Raw genomic sequence first — 5,968 nt, 5'->3', positions numbered from 1 at the left:
TTTTAAGGAAGGGGGAGATGTCACGCGCCATTATTTCCAGGTTCTTCATGCCCTGCATGAATTCCGGATGTGAGTCCGCCGGTGACGGTGGTTCACGCCTGCGCAGAAGAGGCGCTTGGTTCATCAGAATGACGCAGGCCGGCACTGATCAATAGAAATGGGCCACGTCACCCGAGAGGCTATAAAAGGCAGGCCCGCATCCGGCTCGGGGTCTTTCCGCCATTGAAGATTGTAGAAGAAACTCCAATAAAGCGTGCATCAGAAGAATCCTGAGTGTTGCGTGCTCCTTGCTGGCGAGGTGCGCGCGACAGTTAGTAAGGGTGCTGGCCCAAATAACATCATGGTACTGTTCTAGGGAAAGTACTTAGCACTGCTGCCATCGCCAGTGTTCACTGCCTCGTGTGTGAATGACTAGAACCTGGAAATAGCCGTAACCGTAACTAGGGAGATGATAAAGCAATTTCATTCTTGTCTAGTACAGTGCCTGCCATTCAGTTTGTTTGATAGGGCAAGTCACTTTATCTGGCCATGGTGAAATTGTGTGTTAGTTACAGATGAGCTGCAGCCGGGGCTCAGGTATGTTGTGGGAACGGAGCAGGGCAGAGATTATGATGGAAGAGAAAACATGGATGGCTTTTGCTGCGTTGATCATCCTTTTTCTCATCATCTAGCTTGCTATCCCTTGTTTCTGAGTGCTGCATGCATAGAGCTTAAGAATTGGAGAAAAAGAGATCATCAGCTTCCTACCTACATGATAATTGACATGGCGATCTTTTAATACATCTATTTTTGACTGGTTCTTTATTGGGGCACTTTTGTAGGTTATTTTAAAGCACAAATCTATAGAAATCTATTTGATACTTCTTGCATTCCTTTTCATATTTGTGTATCAATTTAGTATCCTTTTAAATATCTAATTCTATCAGGATCCCCCCACACCTTTTTTGACAGGGCCTAGCTCTGTATTCATTTTGGCCTTGCACTCACTGTGTAACTCAGGCTCACCTCAAATTTGACGTAATCTTCCTGCCTCAGCCTCCTGAGTGCTGGGATTACAGGCATGCACCACCACACCTGGCTAATTTTTCTTAATAAGTGTGATAAATTAATGTTAAGTTTGGGCTATTTAAATGTTTCCTTATGATTATGTTCTGGATAAGTGTCTTTGCACTTAGGAATTATTGGCTAGGAATTGAGGATGTAGCTCAGTGATAGTGATGTATCTCAAATCATAAAAAGAACCACCTACCTTGATTATCAGAAAAGTTATCCTGCAGAATTGAAAGATAATAAAGACTTCATAAGGGCTGGGGATTCAGCTGACATCTGCAAACTTTTCCACAAGCCAGTTCCAAAGGCTCCTGAACCACTGTCAGGCGATGTCACAGCAACAGTCCCACTCCTAGTACCAAACTCTGCCTCCATGTCTGCTGAGATAATACCTGACATCCAAACTTAAAGAAAGGTTTATTTCACCTCACAATTTGGACAGGTTTCAGCCCATAGTTGCCTGGCCCTGAGGCAGGATAGCACGGCAGAGGGGCATCGCAGAGGAGAAACAGTTCATAGCAAAACAGTAGCAAAGCAGCAAGCAGCAGCAGCAAGCCTGCCTTCCCTCCCTTCATACTCACAAGCAATAAGCCTATTGGCTGGTGCCACCCACACCCAGGACTGTGCTAAACCTATGTGGTTATCAGATACCCTAGACCCACCCACCTGTGAAAAGCCTGTCTATGAGTGCATGAGGCTTTGTGGGGATGTCTAGATCTAAGCCGTAACACAACTCATTCCAGACTCAGTTTGTGCTGTCGATTTTACCATTACCAAAACCAGACATAGATGTGTTGAAAACTGTTCATCCTCAATGAACATATGCAAACACCAACAAAAAAATTGCAAATAAAATTCAACATTACATTAAAAAGATCATGAGGCAGGGATTTAGCTCAGTGGTTCCGCCGCCTGCCTCGCAAGTGCAAGGTCCTGAGTTCCATCCCCAGTACCAAAAACAAACAAACAAAAAACAGATCTTGCACCAAGTTGGTTTCATTCTAGAAATGCAAGTTTGGTTCAATATATGCAAATCAATAAATGTAACAGACCATATAAATATATTCAATGAATTAAAAAATCACATCGTCATTTCAATAGGTGTTTAGAAGCCTTTGATAAAATGTAACATCCTTTCATGATTAGGAAATACAGTTAAATTGTGGAAAGTTCATACCTCAACATAATAAAGGCTGTGTGTGTGTGTGTGTGTATGTGTATGAATTAAAGGCAATATATGACAGTCTCATAGTGAATGAAGAAAACTGAAACCATTTCATCTAAAATCAAGAGTGTCCACCTGAAATCACTTATTTTAATGTAGTACTGGAAATTTTAGCCAGAGAAATCAGGCAAGAGAAAAAAGCAAAAGGGATAGTAGGAAAGGAGAAAATCAAATTACTTTTTTGCAGATATGGTTCTACAATTAGAAAATCCTAAAAAGTCCACCAAAGTCCACCAAAGTGTCTTAGAACTGATTAACAAATTCAGTAAAGTATCAGGTTACAAAAAAAGTCAACATACTAATATTGGTAGTTTCCCAATGGACCCATATGAGCTCACTGAGAAAGAAATTAGGAAGACAATCTCATTCATAATAGTCTTTAAAAAATATCACCTAGGAATAAATAGCCAAGGTTGTGAAAGACCTCTACAATGAAAATTATAAAACACTGAAGACAGAAATTGAGGAAGAGGTGGCTGGTGGCACCTGTAATCCCAGCACTCGGAAGGCTGAGGCAGGAGGATAATCACGAGTTCAAAGCCAGCCTGGGCTACACAGTTAGTTTAAGGCTAGCCAGGTTGGCACAGTGAGACCCTGTCTCAGAAAAAGAAGAAGAGGAGGAGGAGAGGAGGGGGGAAGGAAGAGAAGAAGGAAGGAGAAGGAGAAGAAGTGGAAGAGGAAGAGGAAGAAGAAATTAAGGAAGACACATAAGACACTGGAAGATAGACTTCACATGTTCATGAATTGAGAAAATATTGTTAAAATGGCCACACTACTGAAAGTGATCTACAGATTCAATGTAATTCACATCAAAATATCATTGATATTTTTCACAGAATTAGAAAAACCAATTCTAAAATTCACACAAAAGAACAAAAGACCAGAAATAGCCAAAGCAATTCTGAGATAAAAAGAGCAATGCTTGAAACTGAGTACAGTAGTACATTCCTGTAATCCCAACACTCTTGGAAGCTGAAGCAGGAGGATTGCAAGCTCAACCTGAACAACCCAGTGTCTTATCAAGATACTATCTCAAAAAGGGCACAAAAGGGGCTGAGGTGTAGCTCAGTGGTTAGGTGCACTGGGTTTGATTCCAGATCACACACACACACAAGCATGGTAGCCAGGCATGTTGACATGTGCTTGCCTGTAATTATAGCATTCTGGGAGGCTGAGGCAGAAGAATCATAAGTTCAAGCCCAGCAGAACAATTTACTAACTTAATAATAACACCCTGTCTAAAAATAGAAAAGGTTTGGGCATGTAGCTCAGTGCAAAGGGCCTGCGTTTAATCCATGTTTAGTACCACACACACCAAAAAATGGTATTGTCATATGAATAGATATGGAATAGAATAGAAAAACAGAAATAAACCCATGCATCTACAACTTTAAATTCTTTTTTTTTTCTTTTGAGACAAGTTCTCACTAAGTAGTCTAGGCTGACCTTGAAATCTTGAACTCGCTATGTAGTCCAGGTTGGCCTCAAGCTTACAATGATACTCCTGCCTCAGCCTCCCAAGTACTGGGGTTACAGTGTGTGCCAACACAGCCAGCTCAAACTTTTGATTCTTAACAAAGAAGCCAAAAACATCCATAGACAAAAGACAGTCTCTTTAAAAATATCAGTGGGAAAATTGGATATCCACCCATACAAGTCGTAAACTAGATCTCTCTTGCTCTGTACAAAAATTAACTAAAAATGTTAAAACTACTAGAGGAAAGCATAGGAAAAATACTTCAAAATACTGGTACATACAATGATTTCTTCACTAGGACTCCAATAGCTCAGAAAATAACAGCAAGAGCTGACAAATAGTTTCCAGGGATCTGGCCAGAAGCCTCAATCTGGGCACTGATTATCTGGATTTGTCTGCCCATTGAGTATATAAAAAGAAAGGAAAAGTAAGTTTATTCACAATTGGACCAAATTAGGTGGACAGCTAGGTTTTTGCTAAATTGACCAGGCTGGCCTCAAATTTGGGCTTCTCCTCCTTTAGGATTCTGATTAGCTGAGATTGAATAATCATTATATATATATACATTTTTTTGTTATATTAATATATCCTCATATGACAAAGGCAATTTAGTGGAAGAATCTTCCTCTTGATATTTGAATCTGAACACAGTGTGTAACAAAAAACAAAAACAATAAAAAATAATTGTTTTTTTACAGGTGGACACTGAAGTGGATCTGTTTTCTTTTTAGAAGCCTCCAAAAACAAAAAGCAGCTTAAAAACCTGAATATAATGAATCTATCTTCCTCGCAATTTGAGTAAGATGTCCCTTGATGTTTCTTTCCTGTTTTTGTGCTTGGGGTTCACTGAGCTTGTTGGATCTGTAAGTTTACAGTTTGATTCAAATATGGGAACATTTCAGCCATATTTTTTCAGATATTTTCCTGGTCTCTCCTTTCATTTCCCTGAAGGATTACAATTACATGTATATTCAGTGACTTCAAGTTTTCACGAAGTTCACTGATGCTGTTTATTTTTTAATGTTTTTCATTCCCTGCTCCATTTTGGATAGCATCCATTGCCATGTCTTTGGTTTACTAATATTTTCTTCACCTACAGTGTCTAACATTCCTTTAACCCCAACCAATGTTTGTTTTTTAAAATTCCACAAGTGATATTCATCTTTCAATTTGGGGTTCTTAATATAGATATGAAGAACAAGTGCTATCCAAAATGAAGCCGAGAATGATTTTGCTCTTTAGGAGTTACCTTGATCAAGGTGTTGTTTGTATTGTGGTGATGGAGCTTGTTACAGGGCCTTGTCTGTTCTAAGCAAGAGCTCTACCACTGAGCTACACTCTCAGTACTCCATGGTTTTTCTTATTTATTTTTGGTACGGGGGATCGAACCCGGTATTTAGCACTTGTGAGGCAGGCAGCAGCACCACCGAGCTCCATGCTTTTTTTTTGTTTTGTTTTGTTACCAGGGATCAAACTCAGGTCCTTGTGCTTGAGAGGCGGGCGGCAGAACATGAGCTAAATCCCTGGCCTGGCCTCCATGTTTTTAATCAGGATTGTTTTAGCTGTGAATTAACTGCTAAATGTTGATAAGGATTACCTATTTCCAAAGGCTTTTGATTGTACAAGTATGAACACTTCTTTATGCCATTTTCTTAAGGTTCTGGGACCAAACCCAGGGCCTTACATATGCCAGGCAAGCACTCCACCAATGAGTTCTTGGGCTACATCCAGAGCGCCAATGTTTATCTTCAAGAAGGAGTTCACACACATGTAATTGTCTATTTGGGTTCCACAGTATCAGTTGTGATAACACATTATCTCAAGGCTATGGTCCAACCCAGTAATGTCAAATCTTTTAGAGCTACCTGTTGCAGCACACATGCCACTGGTTTGCCACCACTGGTCTAGTCTCTTAATTTCTCCTTATTGTATTTGGCTTCTCTCACTTGTGCTGGTTTTATCATTTCTGGCTTCTTGATAGATATAAATGCTTATTCATTCCATCAACATTCATCTACATGACAGGCCCTGTACTGATCACTGTAGACAGTGAAAACAATGAAGATTAGGCCCACAGATAAAACCTCCTTAGTACATTGTCACTATTTTTTCACTGAATGGAACTTTGGTGACACTTCACAAGGTCAGATATACAGGCATCTCATTATCATTAATTTCAAGTAGTTTAGATTAAGGGTGTAGTTCAGTGATGAGTG

This window comes from Fukomys damarensis, unplaced genomic scaffold (assembly GCF_012274545.1).
Source record: "Fukomys damarensis isolate Sample0158 unplaced genomic scaffold, DMR_v1.0_HiC HiC_scaffold_19, whole genome shotgun sequence".
Taxonomy (NCBI): Eukaryota; Metazoa; Chordata; class Mammalia; order Rodentia; family Bathyergidae; genus Fukomys; species Fukomys damarensis.
Note: the sequence above shows the minus strand (reverse complement) of the source record.